This window comes from Bactrocera oleae, chromosome 6, assembly GCF_042242935.1.
Source record: "Bactrocera oleae isolate idBacOlea1 chromosome 6, idBacOlea1, whole genome shotgun sequence".
NCBI lineage: Eukaryota > Metazoa > Arthropoda > Insecta > Diptera > Tephritidae > Bactrocera > Bactrocera oleae.
The window spans coordinates 58212626-58233520 of record NC_091540.1 but is presented as its reverse complement, the minus strand read 5'-3'; the positions used below and the strand labels follow the sequence as shown (position 1 = coordinate 58233520).

Below are 20895 nucleotides of genomic sequence, written 5' to 3'. Positions count from 1 at the left end.
TACTTTATCACTTTTTCGTTATTGCATTACCTATTTGCTACCAATTAACTACAATAAATTTTTTCATTCATATTTTAAGTATGTCCAGAGAGTTGACACTGAGCAATTGCGGATTTTTCTTCCACAATACTTGTTAAAATGTATTATAATTACAAACAAATTTAAATTAAAATAGAGAAGTGCTGATTCTGGAGTATTCTATATGTTCGATAGCAAACTCACTTTGAGTATTCAATATACAATAACTAGTAGATAACACTGTAGCGAAACCAATCTCAAGCGAAAGGAGTCTTTATAATGAATAGAGATTTTGGTAAGGTCAGTTTTTAAGCATTGCAGCTTAAACTACAGTGTCTCCTCTCATGATATTTTCTCCTGAATTTACCATATCCATAAACCATATGAGATTATGATTCATACTATACTATAAAATACCCAATATTCTATTAACCTATATATTTAATATTTATACTACAATAAGTGTTAAGCATTTTAGAAAGCCTACTTCATGGTCTCGACAAGCTCTCCGCATATCTGTTTAACTCAGCACATTTCACCGATATTTTGTATATAAGACACAGCATACTCATCAAACCGAACAAAAACGACATGAATCGTGTGTTATAAGCGTCTTGAGCAGACGTCATAAAAGAGACCTTTGTCTATACGACATCAACGACATTAACACAATGACAAAAAATCGAAATACTCACCTCAAAAAACGCTATAAGAAACCTCATCAAATTTGATCGAATTTCTTCCTTTCGATTGAAAATTAGGGCTTTTTTCTGATATTCAGTCGTAAAAAGGTGAAAAAATAATATTATAAATTTAAAAAAATACATTGTATTTAGGGCATAAGAAGGTAAATTTACACCAAATTTTATGAAAGAAACTTTTTTTATCTGTTTATCGACTACCCGTAAAAAAGTGTCGAAAATAGCATAAGGAATATTATTGGTCCTTTTTGTCATGAAAGTCTTGCATTGTGGATAGACGATTCATACCACTTTACACAATGACGATAATGCATCTTCACAAATCTTTCTGATTTTGACCAAATTTGTAACAAAACATGGGGCTTCCTATGAGCAGACTTTCATGAGCCACCTTGTTTGATTCCCCCGACCTTTTCCTGTTATCGAAACACAAAAATTCACTTCCGGAAACTTACAATGAATCAATTGAGGTCATAAAAGAACTTCAACAGAGTTGCTATCTCGACCATTAAACATTAATTATTTGATATTAACTCAAAAGTTTAACATTCTGGCAGATTTAAGCAGACCTACAGCAAAAAAAGGTTGTAGTTGAGTTTACACAACAATTTGATACTTTATAGAATAAAACAAGTAAGGAAGAGCTAAGTTCGGATGTAACCGAACATTTTATACTCTCGCAAAGTCAAATGGTTACTCGTTTGAGATTTCTTTGTGGATGGACTGATATTTTCGGTAGAAGGTCAACTATAGGTGTTGGGGTCCACATATTCAGTACCTAGGGGCTTGAACAGTTTTGGTTCGATTTAGACAATTTTTGGTCACAAGGTGGCATACTTTAAACGTATTATTCACGCAAAGTTTTACGCCGATATAATCATTGTTGCTTGATTTGCATAGTGGAAAGTGAAAGAATCAAGTGGTATTTAAAATGGTGTCATATGGAAAATAGGCGTGGTTGTAATCCGATTTCGCCTATTTTCGCACTATGACATAGAAACATGAAAAAAACGTTACGCACCGAATTTGGTTGAAATCGGTTAAGCAGATCTCAAGATATGGGTTTTCACCTAAAAGTGGGCTGTGCCACGCCCACTGTCTAATTTTGAACGCGGTTCCTATAAATCATCTTATACCATCTCAGAGATAAAATTTAATGTCTCTGGCGTGTTTAATGCTTGATTTATCGCGCTTTTAGTAGTTTTTAACAGTACCGTTATATGGGGAGTGGGCGGAGTTGCCACCCGATTTCAACTATTTTCACACCGTCAATAGAAGTGCTAAAAACATTTGCTTCCAGTGAATTTTGTTATTATAGCATTAGCGGTTTAGGAGATATGCACATTAAACCTATTAGAGGCGGGACCACGCCCACTTTTTAAAAAAAAATTTTAACTGCAGATGCCCCTCCCTAATGTGATCCTGTGTACCAAATAACAGTCTTGTATCTTATTGCGGAGCTTAGTTATGGCAAGTTATTTGTTTTTGATTAATGGCGTTTTGTGGGCGTGGCTGTGGTCCGATTACGCCCATCTGCAATACCAACCGTCTCACGGTACCATGAAACATGTCTACCAAGTTTTATAAAGATATCTCAATTTTTGCTCAAGTTAGAGCTTGCACGGACGGACGGACAGACGGACGGACGGACAGACAGTCACCCGGATTTCAACTCGTCTCTTCATCCTGATCATTTATATATATATAACCCTATATCTAACTCGATTAGTTTTAGGTGATACAAACAACCGTTAGGTGAACAAAACTATTATACTCTGTAGCAACAGGTTGCGAGAGTATAAAAATTACCGAACAGATGTGAATTGTATATAAAATATCGATAATGGTTTAGGTACACATATACGTATTGCAAACGCCGAAATTAATGTAACAGAACTAAATAAATGTCGATACAAAAGTTTTTTAACTAATATGTTTACGTTATTTCATATACAGAATGGAGTCCATAAGGTAAATATTTAGCTCGGAAGTCACGGAGCATATTAGTAAAACTTTTATGTAACCACTCCGTCGGCGTAGTCTGAGTTGATATCACACTTAATTTTCATTTCACCTCAGGTAACTTCTGCAAGAATGTCTAAAGAAATGGTGCCTAGTTGTATCAAGGATCTGCTACTACTTACTGCCGTTTTAAATCGAATTGTTTGATCTGCAATAAAAATTTTGATTCTTGTCCGCAGGCGGCGCACTCACCTGAGGTTCTTTTTAAATGTCTAATTAATACTAAGAATGATTCCATCTCCATAAATTTTATCACACTTTCGGAAACTAGAAGTAGGCCAGTATACAATTCAATATTCACAAATCCGACAGAGAGGTGCAGTAATGATCTTTAATACATTTTAAGCTAAACAAAGAAACTATGAACTTCTTTTTTGAGAAAATTGTTACATATCGTCCTCACTAAAGGAAAAAAATATTTAAATTTTAGGACAATTAAAGCAATATCACACAGTTAATTAATGGTTTTATATTAAAAAAGTTCCTTGCTGCCTTTTTAGTAGCTTCCTGTCATAATTTCTATATATGCAGTTATTTATTATTATTGCTTTTACTCACACAAACACAAGCACACATGTTCATTATAATATGTTATTTAATCATCCATTACACTTAATTCTAAACCAATTATGTGAATACAACAGCTTATAGATATGTATTTATGTACGAGTACTTTATGCAGGAAAATAATGAATACGTGAAATACTATTTCTAAGCAATTATTATAATTATATAAATGCAAATATCGACAGCAGTCATCTAATTGAAATTCAACGATGCAGAAGCTTTTATATGCAATGATGCAAAGCGCAGTCAGTGGCTCCCAAACTAGTGTAACAAATTGTTCAAATATTAAAACTTTATTGAAAATAATTTTTCTTAATATTTTGTTGAAACCTTTAGTAAAAAATGCATTTAAAAATCAGTGAATTTGCAATTTTTTCACAATGTTCCAATTCAAGATTTCGAAAACTTTATTTCTTGATATTTAAATAAAATAACAAGAGAAAACGTTAACTTCGGCTTCACCAAAGCTATAATACAATTCACAGAGGGTATAAAAAGATCATTTTTATGTCATGTTTTTTTTTTTTTGGTGTGCGAAATGTTAATTTTATTTCTCGTTATTTCTAAGTAATAAAAAAATATGTTTTTTTTTAATTATTTATATTTTAATTTTTCTTTTCCTTATTAAAAGTATTAAAAAAATATTTATTTGTTTAATACTTATTTCTAATTATTATTATTTTTTATTGAAATAATCGTGTATAAAAGTTAAGACTTTTTTATATATTTTTCTGGAAATGTTAGTTTTATGACTCATTATTTTCAATTAATAAAAAATTTAATTGATTTTTTAATTTCTTTAATTTTAAATGTATGTTTTTTTTGTATTATTTTCTAACTTACTTGAATTTGCTATTATTAACCTTAAATAAATTTTCGCACAAATCGTTGAACCTGTTTGTGTTAACCTGACCCAATAGCTATGCTTATAATACCGTACACACACATGTACTTGTATATATCGCGTTTCTATGCTGTAATTGCAAATAAGTTGAAATAATAGGATAACAGCAGCAGCAGATAATGACAAGAAAACAAAAAACGAATGCAAGAATTGTTGCAACAACAATAGTGTAAACAAGTGCTGGAGGCAAACGCGCACTAAATACATACATACAAACAATGCTTTTTATAAATGTATGTGTGTGTTTCTTGTTTTGTGAGGAAAAATCAACAAGAAAATTTCACTGTCAAGATATAAACTAAGTGGGTTTAATGATTGTGAGAGTACTAGTGTACTCGGTAAGTGTTGAATTATAAAGAATACCGTTAAGTTCATGCAACACAACACTGCCGCATAGCAACAACAAAATAACAAAAATAACAAGCTATAGCTATCTCAAATGGAGAAGCACAGAGCAGCGCTTCCTCTCTCATTTTGAAAGTAGAGAAAAGAAGCCTTCAAACTTACAGTGAGAGAAGGCGGTGTGGCGGTGCCTACTTGCAGACGCATATAAAATTATGCTGCATTATATAAGTATAATATATATGTATGCAGTGCCTCACTTGCCACCTAAAACGACTAAATGTAACAGGAAACGGGTGACTAAGATGCTGAGCGGCAGCAACCGGCGGTAGGAGTAGAGAAACGAAAAATAGCGCTGAAGTAGATGAGACGACGGCAGACTGCCTTTGTAACGATGAAGTGTAGCAAATTGTCATGCAACATTATTAACAGGATACTGCAGCAAGCAACGTGCAAAGTGCAACGTGCACGTGTCGCCTGAGCCGTCAATGTGGCAGAACTAGCAATTATATTGATGCACATCACCGACGAAAATAGTTAGAGAGCTGACGTAAAATCATTGACGAGTAAGTAACCCAGACAACAGCTGCTGCCAACAACAGCAACAATACAAATTTAGAACAGCAACAACACAACAGTGTGGCATACACAACAACTCATATATGCACATGAAGGTACCTTTATACCTGAAATATTGAAGATGTGCCTTGTCTTACATCTCAAATTGCCATTGTACTTATGTAGTACCTCTTTGTTGGTGGCATCGCCTCCTCCACTTATGCTGCTGTTGTTGCAACATTACTTTGCAGGCTTCAAATATATTCAATTACTTTTCGTCACGCGCATTTCCGTTTCATGCAACAACAAGAATAACAAAAATATGTTGGTAAGCGTCATTTGGTTAAATTATTATTCAAATTGCTTGTTGCCGCATCACATAACTGTTTATGCAGACGGCTATTGTTACTATTATAAAAGCCATTTGCATTGAGAGCTTCGAGCGTTCACTTAAAAGGACTTAATCGGTACTAAAGGAGAAACAAAGGACAAATATGGCAATTCCGTGTGTTGAGAATATGCATTGTACTTTTGTTTAGTTTGGACAAAAGCCGTTATGTGAAATATATATATTATGAGCACACCCAATCTAGAAAGAAATATACAGAGCTTGATCACTTCGTTTGATTTACGTACATATATGTGTCCCGATTTTTTTATACAAGACTAGAAACGATACTCCTTTCATCTGCTTAAACAACAGCTGCTGAGAAGTATAAAACGATCAAGCCAACACTTTAAAACCCAAGTTTTTGATGGGTCAGTTTGTATGGCTGTTATATCTTTAATAATATATGCCAAGTTTTGTGAAGATATATTTTCAAATAAAAAAGTTTTCCATATAAGCGCTTGCTTTTGATGGCTCAGTTTGTATGGTGGTTGTATCCACCTTTAGTGGTCCGTTTCTGGCGACTCCGTCAAATTAGCAAATTTCTTAAGGAGAAAAGGACGTGTGCAAAATTTCTGATCGATTTCTTAAGAGCTGAGGGACTAGTTCGCGTAAATACTTAGAAAATATTTCAACTCAATTTTTCAAATGAAAGTCGCTTCTTTTCGTTATGTCCGAATCTGATTTCAACGGCTTAAATTTTATCATCGGTTAGTCTCAGAGTGGCGGTAGCAAACACTTCAAATCACTTGATCTAAGAGTACAGAAAATCAAGCTGAGCAAGAGGGTTGGATTGCCAGTCAAGAAGTTGATAAGAATATAAGCCGAAATTTGGTTTCAATTTGTGACGACAGGTCATATCCAAAAAGCATATGAAACCAGATAACACTTTGCAATAGCAGCAAGAACCATATGGTTCGGAGATGATCCATAGATGATGAACTAGGCTGTTCTGTATGCAGTCAATGACTCGTAGCGCTTCTGAATATATTTTGACTATATTTTATGTATTGAAACGGGCTCAACATCAACTGTTTGCGAAACATGTCATTTTAAGCTTGGATATGCCTGTTTTTGTGTTAGTATACTAACGGTTTTTTTTAATAAAATGATTTACGAATATTTTGGATTTGAATGAGTAAGGATTCTTAAAAAAGTGAAGAGAAAAAGAAGGACATGATAGAAGAGTAGACGGAAAATGCCTTCGACTTGTAAAATATTGAAGATATTGATTCGTTGAATAATCCGATGCTTAGTCGGAAGTCGTTTTCTTATAATATGGTTTTTTATTGCGGTATATTACTATTCGAACGGCATATGTCCTAAGCAGACATTTGTTTTTGTAATTAAAAAATTTTGAAAAAAGATTTTAAAAAAAAATGTTGTAAAATAAAATTGTTTAAAGAAAAAATTAGACAAATTTTGATAACAAAATTTTGAAAAGAAATATTTTAAACAAAAAAAAAATTTTTTAAATTGTAAGAGAAAGTTTGAAATTGTTAAAAAAAATATTTGGTTAAAAAATGTTGTGTGCCTTGTGTTTTGTGTTTAACAATTAGATAATTTGTCTTCGTTTTGACGAATATCTATTACAATTGCTTTGGGTGACGTTGTAGTACAACAACTCCAAAATCATTAAAAAGATATTTAGAATTTAAATAAGTACAGCATATGGGGAAACAGACTACAGAGCTACAAACATATTTATTGCATTGGAGGAACATGCAACAGACACTGGAGTAGCAGATCAACACACCACATACATGCATATGAGCCAGAAATCTAGACAGTCTGATATAAAAACGAATAAGAGGCAGACGCTGACACATCTGTGGAGTGTAATTCAAGCGCCACGGCCATATATCAATTCATATATCACAGCAATTTTATTTTATGAGCGTGCAACATAACAAGCAGCATGTCCCTCCCGTACATATAGTTACATATGTAGGCACAAATGCAACAAGGCAGACACAGATTTGTATACAGAGCGTTTAATTGAATAAAAATAGAAGCTATTTGTGTATGTACATAGGTATGTGTGTTTGTTGGTGTAGCTCATGGAGCCGAAAGAGCTGTTTAAAGTAAAGCATTATTAATAGCAGACGTTGCACGCGTTACACCCACTCCATTTGCACACGCACACACATTTGCATACCAAACCATGTGTGTGTGCGTCGTGCTCAAGCACCATACTCGCATGTAATTGGGGGTTTGAGGCGACAAAGTTAATAAAGCATTTAACGTGCCACATCTGGTGCGCAAATGTTGCGATAAAGCAGCTACAGCTATAATGATCGCTCCACAAAAAATATACACAAAGGGAAGAAAAATTAAAAAAGCATCATAAAAATGTTGAAAAGAAAACAGTTATAAAAACAAATAAAAGCACAGCATTTGGCAGTGGCAATGAAGCAACGCTGTTAATAATAAAATCTGTGCATCTGTGGCACAAATGTGTGGCACAGACGCGCTACAACAGCAGCTGTTGGAGATTTAGTACTTCGCATTTTTTTATTTTTGTTCGAATACAATAATTTTAGTGGCGGTATTTTATGCCACAAAGCACTCACATATGCAACCATGCCACAACGGAGAGCTTTCATTATTCAATTAAAATAAAGTGAATAAGCGGCGTAATAATAAAATATAAAATGCATAAATTTTAAAATAAAATAGGGAGGAATATCGATTTTTATGTAGTCGAAACTATACTGTGGGGTACATCTTATAGCGAGATTTTACACAAACTTGTCAGGTTTACAGTTTCCACTTGTGAATTTAAGAAAAAAGACGTTTTTGCACATACATACCATACATACATACATATGTCGAATGTACCTACATATATTTGAAAATATTCTCTAAAAATTTTACCTTGATCCTGCAAAATGGTTGCGGAGATATGAGCGTATTTTTAAGAATTTTTTAACTTAGTGTAATTCGCTCCCAAAACTTAAAACGCGTTTTTCTCGAAACATTATTTTCAAAATCGGTGAGCAAAATTTCTCCGAAACTTGTGGATCGATCAAGTTGACATTTCTACACAATTTTCGTAGATATAATTGTTAAGTAATGATCGAGCGAAGTAGATTTTTGAGAATAATTTCAATTTTTAAGACACTTTAACAAAGCACTCACTATTCACAAAGTACGATTTTTTTCAGGAAGCCGCCATTTTGTCAAAAGTAAAAATTTTGGCAATTCTTCGATCTTATCTGTATTCATCTAGAGTATTAAATGTATTTTTGGTTTTTGGAATTGAGATAATTTTAAGCAGAAAAATCTTACTCACCCCATTTTCCAAATCCGATTTCAAAACCCAGCACTCACTAATTTCGTATTATTAAATATTATGAAAAGGGTGTAAAAATGTTCCATGAATTTTAGACTTAGCCATTATAGCAATAATTCTGTCTCTGATATAAATCCGAGACTCTTCCGATTACCTAGAGCTCAGTGCCTTTGAAACATCTAGTCGCGGACTCACTAATGAATTGATATGTGGAAGCAATATGGAGGCAATTTAATTCTACAATTCCTAAAAAACCAATTAGTCAAGAAAAATCATTGACTTAGCCACCATAAAATTGTTTCTAGTATTTGAAAACAAACTTATACGACTATATAAAAGATGAAAAATTTTTCATAAATGTTTTACTAGGTCTTAAGCATGGATGACTTCTCACTTTAATCAAGAGAAAAAATAATATTATTTTTAATTTAGTTTGAAAATAAAATATAATATATATACAAGTATATAAAATAAATTTCGCCTTTTCTCTAACTTCCATATAACTAATGAAGGATTTTCATTCATTGTGGAAAGTGGCGAGTCTAATAAAAAACTGATTTAATCAAGCAAAAACAAGAAAAACACATTAATTTCGGTTTCACCGCAGCTGTAATACTCTTCAATTTTAAAAAGATATCCATAAAGGAACTTGATTTTGATCGATCAGTTTATTTTGCGGCTATGTGTGCAAAATTTCAGATCGATATCTCATAAACTGAGGGGCTTGTACACGTATATATATATACAGCTCGTCACGCTTATCAATTATATATATATTTTATAGGGTCTCCAACGTTCCGACAAACTTCGTGGCAAACTTAATTTTCCCTATTTAGGGCATAAATCCTAGCACAACCATATGGAATATAACCTTATTTTAAACTCAACTAGAAAAATTTTTTGCAAACACATTAACTAGTTATTTTGAAACTAGTATGATGTTCAGAAGCGATTAGAAGCTTAACCAGTTCAAAATGAATAAATATATATAGAGAATTAAGAAGAAAAATCACCGATTTTGGTTTATTAAATAATAAATAAATTTTAAATATATATTTCCACCGATACAGATTCGAATTTGGCAGCATCAAAAAATTTTTTATTTTAGTCTTTCAGTTAAAATAATTCGTAATATATAAAATCAATAAAGATGCATTCTATAATTTGTATACGACTTTTTCTTGACTTTTCTCTTATCATTTAAAAATTTTGAACATAAACTAGTATACATAATTTCTACCTATCTGGCACTTTTGTGTTTATGTATTACATCATTTTTCTACTTTCATTTTTATAACGGCCAGAGAAATAGCGAATCGACGTGCTTTATTTATAAAAAAAAAATATGGTAAATCAACTAATTTCAAAATCAAGAAAGAAAATTTTATGTGCGGGTGCAGTCGAGCGTCTTACACTCACGCAATTTCTAAGGCTTAATATATTCGGATATTAACAAAGTTTTATTATGAACAACGAAAACATTTTTACATAATTTAGTGAAATATCTCTCATACTGACATTTTGATTGCAATATACTATAACTTAACAACAATATATGTATATACTGTAAGAACAACATGACTATGGGAAACATTTTTATTGTGTTTTATTGAGACAAAATCATAGGTTTGGTATATTGAAATGAATATAATTCTTGTTCGGTACCAAATTATATTCAGCTAGGCAAAACAATCAGACACAATTTTATACTATTTCTCAATTATTGTGCAATGTATAAACAATACTATATATTAAGTATATGGGATCTAACGGAAGGCATAGACCATTTGCATCAATTTTTAGAAAAGAGTTGAAGGGAAGAAAGAGAGAGTGCTTAATCTTAACGTGAGAAAGTGACATTTTTCAACCGAAATATGCCCATTAGGTGAACAATGCTTATATACCCTAATGCAAAATATTATAATGAAATAAAAATATGATGCTATTAAGTTTTAATGGTTTGCTTTAAACTCATATAAATACGTTGATTTATTTATCCATTTCAGAAGTTAAGTACAACAGTAACCCTTGTATCTACGTTGGTCTAAAAACAACTCTAATAGCTCTCTTCATCCATTATTTTATATATTTAGTGGTCGATCTGTCAAACCACCCTATTACATTTCTAAAGACTTTGAGCTGCTTATCGTAAGAATAATAGACACACGTATCAATGTGTCAATTAAATTTGTTTTCTTTGCAAAATGTACCCAATTTAAAATGTCCTTTAAATTACAACAACAAAATGCGTGCAATGAATATTTATGACCCTCGCAGAAATTGAGTTGCCTCAATTTTTTGTTTTTCTTGTTCAAAAAGGGTTATTGTCCTTTAAGAATTGATCACACGCCACTAAAAACTTCCAAATATTGTCCAATTCTAAAAGAAAATATTGCAAAAAGATAACCGTTAAAAGTTTTTTTTCTATTAGCATACAAGCTTGAGCTGTTTTGTTATTAAATTGTTAGGTAACTGGATGAATTTCACAAATTTTCCGGATTTTGTCATTTTCATGCTGTGTTTTTTTTTTGTTGTGCTTTCTTTTCGATTCCATGCCAGCAATTTCAGTCGAACAACGCAAACAAATCAGTTGCAAATAACTGGACAAAGAAACTAACTAAAAGTAAAAAGAAAATAAAGTTTTTTTCGACAACATACAACAACAACAAAGACATTTTTTGCATTGTGTTGAAAATAATAAATTTTACGTTATCAAACAGGGCTATTTTTGTGCTACGCCACTTTTTCTACCAACACAAGCACACTCATGCAGTTATTGCAAAGACGTATACACGTATGTGTGTGTGTGCTTGTGTGTGTATGTGTGTTGGTGTACAAATAGTTAAACAATCGGCAAATATAACAATGTGTACGCTCCTTATCCACACTTAGTTGGCATTTATTTGCATATTTGTTGCACAAAGTCTGCCAGCAAAAATAAATAGAATAATGTAATGCATTCGAATATAAATAAATTCAGTAAAAATGGAGGAAGAATTGCTAGACAGCAAAGAAAAAAATATGTAAAAATGTGAAATCACAATAGAATTGTAGAAATCACGAAGCCAAAGCGGAGTGAATAAATGAAATTAGCATGCGAGTGTATACGTATATGTATGTGTGCGTATAGGTATATGTGTGTGTTACAAGGCTCCTAACCAAGTTCACTCACTTGCACTCACACACATAAGAACACACAGAAACATACATACATTTCCACGCTCCTAATATATTCCGTAACATTTCCGTTATCATCTCTCGGTGTATTCCATTTCCATTTTCTTATTTGTGTACGCTCAGCTGTTCGGCGTGCTCTGCTCCGCTGGTCATTTCTAAATTTAATTTTACATGCATTTCATGCCATTTTTATTGTAGCCATACACTTCATTTCCTTTTTCTAGTTCGTCGCATTTTTTCTTACGCCTTTATTGTTGTTGTTGTAACTAAAAATATTACCAGCATCACATTCGTAGCTACTGAACTACCGCTACTCACAGAATTTGTGGGTGTAACTTAGCGACATGCGCCAATGCATTTAAAGCACAAATTTTAACTGTATATTGCCTACTTGTAGGCGCATTGCACTATTTGCTTTGCCGATTGTTTGCAATGAATGTGGCATGAATTGCCATTTCCATTTACACTTGAATGGTTTTTAGTGCCACTACATACTTCTATTTATATGTATGCGCGCACACATAGCGCAATTAAAATACATATTTATATATGTATTGGTGTGATACACGCACACAATTACAGTTGTAGGAATATTGTATACATATGTATATGTACATATATATACCAAGTATATAATATAAAATTTAGTTGCCCGTTTTGTTCTCTTTTACACTGCATATAGAAATACGCGTATTTATTACTTTTTCAATAATGTACCCATGTAAAAGTAGTGTTCGGAATCCCGAATTCGACTTTGCTTCCGGCCTTAAGCTGTTTTTGAGATTCAAATACTTATTTATTTTACTTAATTTCAAATATTAGTTCAGTGGGGTACTAAATTGCATATAAAAAATAGCGGGATTGTGAATGAATGATTTCGGGATCCCGAAATGGTCACTAATATTAAATATTTATTGATTTTACTTAATTTCAAATGTGAGTTCAATGTAATTAAAATTCGGGATTGTAAATTACTAATTTAGGGATCCCGAAATTTTCCAAAATATTCCAGTTACGCATTTTTTAATTAAAATTCACTTTAGAAATGTTATGATAAATATATATGTTAATTCATGGCGAAGTAAGCAATATTTAGATGTTATTAAAATGAATATGTGTATGCAAAAAAATAATATTAGAAAGTATTTATTAATACAATAATTACGGAATTGTGAAAACAGTTCGTTTTAAAGAAATATTTGAATAAAGCTAATGAAATAAATTATTATAAAACAAAAATAAGATAGAAAATGTTCATCAGTAAGATAAAGTATCAAATTGAAAATTATATTATTTAATTACTTATTTAAATAAAAATAATATTTCAAAGTCAAAAATTGTCCTTAGCGAGTGTTTCAACATCTGCTCGTACGACAAATTTCCAGTTTTCCGTTGATTTAAAAAAACCAAAATATATTAAAAAATAAGTCCCGAAAAATATACAGGGATCCCGAAAAAAAAAATTTCCCATATACACAAATTGTGCACTGAGTTTCCAACCACAAGCATTCCCTTTGATTTAAAAAAAAATTAATAAATCCTAAAAATTAGGGAATCTCAAAAAATTAAAATTTTCATAAACCCGAAAAACCGAGAACTTCATATATACAAATTGTTCGCCAAATTTCCAATCACAAGCATTTTAGTTGATTTACAAAAAATATAAACGTATATTAATAAATTCCGAAAAATATCGGGATCCCGAAAAATTAGTTTTTCTATAGACCTCAAAATCGCTGTTTACACTTAACAATTCCATACATACAGGCGCGCTGACATGAAATTCACCGACTCGCCTACCGTTCGCGTTTCAAGCATTACATAACTATGTTTATGGAAATATTATTTTCTTGTTCTTTTTCCTACACTGTTATATTTAGTATTTGCCTGCGTTGATCGTTCAACCGTCCGACATGCGCTCTATTGATGTTACCACATGTGCAACATCATCAATGTGAAAGGGTAATGGCTGCTGAACGGCAACGTGATGCATTTACAACTTACTGTGGGATGGTCAGCTGCATACATTTACAATTTTTTATTGCATATTGTAGGGAAATGAGTGTGTATATATTCATGTGTATGTAAGGTAGCTGTAAAGTATAGCTCAATATTTATGTACATACACTTAAGATGCTAATGGTGTTGTCCATCACTAACCTCATCCAACCAACCTTTCATCCAGCCACCTCACACTCTTGCTTGCTCTTCATCTCTGCTGCACACCCAACTGGCTTACTCCCCATCTTGACGCCATAAATCACAGCTCAGCGACAGTTTGTTGACTGTTATTGCCTTCAAATGAAAATATGCACTAGTAATATAACCGTTCTGCCGGCAACAATAACGCTTTAGTAACATCTTATAACAGCAACAACAACAACGACAACTTCAACGAAAGCGTATATTACAATTGCATTTAACAACTACTTTCCGAGCTGTTACATTGTGATGACAGCATGAAAAATGCATTTATTAAAGTGTAAAATACATGGAGTGCACGCCAATGTAGTGCGCAAGATGAATTCGCTTTCGGTTAAGCCTTCGTTGGTTGCTGAAAGAATTTCCATGCCACCTTAACGTTTTCACAGAAATTGAGTAAAACTGAGAAAATAATTGCATGCTAGTTCTTGGGAAGCCTCAAGCTGTAGTTGCAGGTGTGTGTGTGATGTTAATATAAGCGTTAGGTGAGATATTTTTCTAACTAAAATAAAGAAAAACTTTCGGGATCGGAATTAAATTCGGGATTGGCTTCGGGATCGATTTCGGGATTGTTGACAAATGACTTCGATAATGTTATTAATTATATCTTAACCGTTTTGCATTAAATACTGAAAGTTCTTTGAAAACCCCACTGCCTAATTTCATTGAATAATATTATTTAAAAAGAAGCAAAAAATTAAAAAACCATATATGGAATGTATGTTTGTAAAATAGTTAAGTGAGTTATTTTCAGAAGTAAGAATAAAATTTCGGGATAAGAATTAAGTTCGGGATTTCCTTCGAGATCGATTACGGGACTGCTGACATTTATCGTCAATAATTTCAATTAATATAGCAATATTAGACGAATTGAAATTAAAATTTTTAAAGAGAATAAAGAATTCACATGGAACTTCTGCGAACTCTCCACTTGACTGTATTTCACAAAATTCTAAATAAATCGATGATAGGAGATCAAGTTCCTTAAATGAAGTCCACTAAAACACAAAAAATAAAGTACCCGGAAGAGAGAAACGAATTTCAATGCGTAAATGTTTCCAGAAAGGATCTCTTAAGTAAAGACCTTGCGACTTAAATAATATGTTCAATCTCTCCACATCCACTGAACTATTTCTTGTCAGTAAAGATCATCTGACCACAATCGTAGAAATTCTTACAGCACATTGTCCGTTAGGCGTGCATGCGATAAGGCTAAAAATCTGGTCGGACGCTAACTGTAAAAGCTGAATGTAGGAAAGTTAAGTGGAAACATCCAGGTGCTTTCTCTTCTGTTGTCCAGCTTGTGAAAGACTACGATTGAAACATCACAGCAATCATATCTTCGACGAACCTGTCGAAATTGATATCAGCCGCCTAAAAAATTTGTGGCATGCTCAAAGCGGCTTGTCGATTTTTGATACTATTTTTGAAAAATACCCAGCTGTCCAAATTGAACCTGTTTTTGGATCGACCTTTTAACTATCCTAACCTAACGGTGCCAGTTTGGAACCTATAGTTTCTTAAGCCTACTAGTTCTTTAAGTATGACTTACTTTGCATCCGCAATCCCTTCAATTACCAAATCTTTATCCACCAATACTATTATAGTAGGCACATATTCCAGATGTACTAACCCTTCCGTATAGCTTTCCACATTAACGCAAGTTGAAGTGCCAACAAAAAAATGTATAGAAAAAATGTATAAAAAATAATAATATTGGTAGACCATATATATAATATAATCTAACTTAATAAAGTTAGAGATTTCACTAAAAGCTCTTTTGAGCTTAAAGCTTCATAACATCATCTCTTCAAGGTTGACTTGTCAACTATCGTTACATGAATTTATGTTAAATTCTAAAATATATAAAACCTGATGAAATCACTCTTCGAACAATTTTCGTCACTATTACCCATCATTAATCCACATATGATCATAAGTTATATATATATATATGTACACTCTAATAGAGTCTTATTAAGACACCTTCAATTAAATTCCTTTAATTAACCTTAATTAGAACTTTGCGTGCAATTCATGGAACTTCATTGCATATTTATAGTTAAATCGCTGGAATTTCATCTTAACACAGCAACCATAAAGCGGCTGTCTCGAGCCACTCTCTAATGCATTTGACCCAAATTGAGATATTTGCCGCGATGTTGCACCATAAGCAACAAATACCGACATTTTGGGGGCAAGTATGCACCTGCAACTCTCTGCGAATATGTGCAAACATAGTTTCACCTACTAAAACATGCCACACATTCACTCAACCCGCTCAATCACTCGCATCTTTAGTGCCAAATTCACCTATAAGCTCAAAGCTATCTACAAAGCCGTCCGCTCCGCTCGCCTCTGGGGCGCCAGAATTCACTATATGGTACTTAAATGAGATAACTTGCCAATAAATTCTTAAACTTCGCACACAGGTCGAGCGAACAAGCGAACGAGCGGTCGTTTTTTGTTTATGCCTCACTATGAGCCTTGGAGCTACCCATGCACCGTGGCATGCCGCATGCCACAGATGACGTGCATAGCCATGTTTTCATTGTATCCTTTGCATATTTTGGCAACTACATGAATACCGACGCAGGTGTGTGTGTATGGGTTTTTGTATGGGTGTGTGTGTAGTGCGGCAACACGACGCCATGATAAACTAACTATTAGAAAACTGTCATTATGCAAAATTTGATTACCACGAAAAGTTCATAAATGAGTTGAGCAGATATGTGTGAGAATTTTACGACATGTCTAAACGCCTTGTAGTACCTGAAAGTTCTTTAAACTAGTCGAAATACCAGCTGGAAGTAGTTCTTGACCTAGTGCATTTTGTTCAGTATACCGGTTCTAACTGCAAGTGCAATAATATAATATTTAAGTGGATAGAGGTTGTTGTAGAGGCATTTCTGGCCCTACACTGATTGATATTGTTTATACCTCACTTGTGGAAAATGAAATCTATGTATGACTAATAATCACGCTGAAAGAACAGCATACTTTTGTCTAGTCCCTATTAAAAATTTACTAATCCTATGATATGACTTTCTAAACTCTTCTAACTCGATGAGACAACTTAAAAATTTGGTCCCATATAACTTGGTTCAAAAAACCGGTAAAGAAACTACTTTTGCTATTAATTTCATTCAGTGCTTTAACTAAGAGCTTTACTGAGCTTTAAGCGACGCAAAACCATCTCTTCAGAGCTTTCTGTTATTTCTTGTTAGATTAACTTCTGCAAAATCGGGACCTGATATAGCCTGATATAGGTTATCAATCAAACTCGTATGCCATATATATATATTAAGACCATTAAGCTAACAGAGCCGTCGAGGAAAATCTCGCAAGCTCGTCAAGTCAATTTTTATAAATTTTTCATAAAAGTTGTCAGTTTTTAATAGAAAATATTTGAAATATAAAAGTTTCCATAAAAATTTTTTGATTTAGAACTTTTACCCATTGGGAACCACCGACATCGCACCACTTTAGGATATAGCTGCAATTCAAAATGATCGAACAAAATCAAGTTACTGTATGGAAAACTTTTTCTGGACAAGATATGTTCATGGATTTCAGCAGAAATTATTGTTCAAGGCAACGCTACAATCTCGGAACACCCAGATAAAGATCTTTTTATACTCTTTTATGCTATAAGAAATGCACCAGTGAAGGGTAATATAGCTTCGGTGCAGCCGAAATTAACTTTTCTTCCTGTGTTTAAGATTTTTCTATATAAAGGATATCTTATTAGCTTATCCTTCACATAAAGTTTATTTTTTATATGAAATGTTCTAGTCTGTAAAGCTTGTGCCCATAAGAAATAAAATTTCATCTCATATGTTTCAAAATATTATGATGTGTTTGTAGTTTTCAAAGACGTGAATGATTTTTTGGAGTTCCTTAAATCTTAAATAAAGTATTAGTTCAAACGCCCAAGGCAGATCGAGAGCTCGCCTAATAAGACATCAGTACAGCAGAGCGAAGTTCGATAAAACTTTGAAAACAGTACCATGCTTGACAGATATTAGGCTACCTCCTATTGATCCCATCCCGAAGTATATAAAACCACTCATAAACCTCAAGCGTTGTGAGACAGTTTATTAAGCAAAAATTAAGTAATACATTCCAAAATACAACACTGATATTTTTATGTTTAATAGCTGTGGTGCAACCATTCGGGAACCTCTTGAGTCATCTCCATAGCTATTTAAAATTTAAATACACAATACTATTTAATATATTTTTACCATAAATAAAATCACCCTAATGCATTATTATACGCAAGTATGTATGTCGCTACAAAATCAATCTCATGTCAATAGCATTTGAGAGGAAATCAAAATGTTAAATATATATGGCGCTTGAATGGTGATATTCGCTGCGAATACGAAATGAAAAATGAGTTGCACTGGCAGTTGTTAATGTTGTTGCAAAGTAGTTGCTACTGCCACATACATTTGTACTCTATATTGCTACTGTCAGGCTTATTGCAAGCATTTCTGCAATTTATAGTTATGTTTCTTGTTGTTATTGTTGTTGGCTCGCATGCACAAATACATAAATGGGTATATTTATACATTTGTAAAAGTACATACATATGTAAGTAAGCCGTTAAATGCTTGAATGTAGGTATATGCAATTGTGCGCTTTACCGTCAGTTGCTGACAGTTTCATTGAAAATTCGAAAATCAAAATTTTGACAGATGTGCAACAACAATAATAAATTTATATTTGATGATGTATGAGTAGTAGTTATTGAAAATACATTTTTTTTCTGCATAACTTTTTTCAAAAATGACATTTTAATAAGTTTCGCAAAGAATTTTGTTTTAGACTGACATGATATTATATATATATTTTTTGCGGTTTTAGCATAAATATCTAATATTACATAAAAGTTAAACTGCTATTTTTTTAATAAACATCAGTATACTCCACCGAAATCATGCAGTGTCGTATTGATGTCCGTCTTGTTAAAAAAGCAGTTCGAATGACTGACAGATTGAGTATCGTAATGACTTTAATTTTTTATACCAAACAATTTTAATATAGTGTTGACAATTCTTTAAGTTCATTCTTTAAAAGAAGAAATTCAAACTATGATTGTACCAGTATTTCTGATTTATACCAGTTGCATGTTCGATTCGCCACTCTGCAAATTTTTGGCGAATCGAAGATTTATTATATTTATTTGAAATATTTTTAACGAAAGTTTTTATTTACATTTATATATCTAAAAATTATTATTTTTTAAATTATTTTGCAGTCAAGCCTGACACTTTAACGACAGCTGCTCGTTAACGACGACCATCATTTAAACCTGGGCATTCCAATTAAAATCAAAATGTAAGTAAATTTTACAATTGTACCGTTAGTCAACAAATGACGATTTCGAATCAACTATGAGCTCTATATTTCTGTGTGTATGTATAAGTACTTGTGCGCATCCCCTTGAAAAACGCACCAAAATGTTATGGGTTTTAACAAGAAAATCAACAACAAAAATCCAAAAAAAAATTTAAAAATCTTTTTGAAAAAACAAAAAAAAATATTGCACTAATGCGCATTCGCCGAAAGCATAGTTAGTGGCGCAATGTCCCACATTTTATTTTATTTATTTTATACCCTCAACAGTATACATATGTTCGTCTGTTACAAGCGAACTAGTCTTTCAGTTTTTGAGATATCAAACTGAAATTTTGTACACGTTCTTTTCCTCTCAAAAAGCTGACCATTTGAACCGTCGATATTGGCATATACAAAGCTGCCATACAAACCGATCGATCAAAATCAAGTCTCGTATGGAAAACTTTTTTATTTGACAAAGGTATCTTCATGAAATTTGGCACGAAATATTTCCTAATACAACGCTATTATCTTCCAAGATATTGTTTAGATCAGACTATTATAGCATACATGTAGCTATCATACTATCATACAAACTTATCCATCAAAGATAAATAACTTTTTGTACTCTTCTATACTAAATACATGAAATGCACCTGTGGAGGGTATTATAGCTTGGGTGCAGCCGAAGTTAACGTTATATCTGTTTTTTTCTTTTTTGAATTCTCATATTTTGCGCACTGAAAGGGACTGGAGTGCAGCTGAGGCGAAAAGCAAAGCGCAAACTCCATTGCCGCCAACTAAGCCGCTCTCAGTCAGCTGAAAAATAATTGCGTACTTCTAATAGCGTTGATGCATAAATTTTTGCGCATTTTATTTTATTTTTTATTTTTTTGTTTTGGTGTTTTTGCCTTGAGCGCAACCATAATAATGGCGCTTAACTTCAGACACTACATAATTTGTGTCGAAAATAGTTTTTATGCGACTTCTCAATGGCTTTTGTACATAACCTATAAAATATGGTTTGAAAAAAAAAAATATATATAGTGCTAAAAATATCTATTCTATCTTATGTAACATGGTAACAAGTAGGTGAATCATCAAGTGTGCGGTGCGGCTTCTTAATTGCTCTTTATCCTGGTTATTACTGAAGTTGCCTGTCATCTTTGGTGTCACAAAATATGCAACAAAGCATGCTATGGCATATATTTAACTTACCATGCTTTTAATTATGTAAGAATGAGGCAAAAAAGTTAAAAAGTTGCCCAACTCATTTGCAGGCTCGCACAAAACCGCATTTGCAGCTTAAGCGCCGCCCGCACACATCGACCGCACGGCGTCAACAAATTTATTCTTATTTTAATAAATTCTTCAG

At 32.8% G+C, this 20895-nt stretch overlaps 1 protein-coding gene across 4 annotated transcripts in view; it reads left to right on the top strand.

The window, feature by feature from the left end:
- miple2 (midkine and pleiotrophin 2) overlaps positions 1–20895 on the top strand; it is a 231366-nt gene that overhangs the window by 168566 nt on the left and 41905 nt on the right. For all 4 annotated transcript variants that reach the window (XR_011397080.1, XR_011397081.1, XM_014234445.3 and 1 more), the window contains one exon: positions 19441–19520. The gene's annotated coding sequence lies outside the window, so the exon portion shown is untranslated. The remainder of the gene's footprint in view (positions 1–19440; positions 19521–20895) is intronic.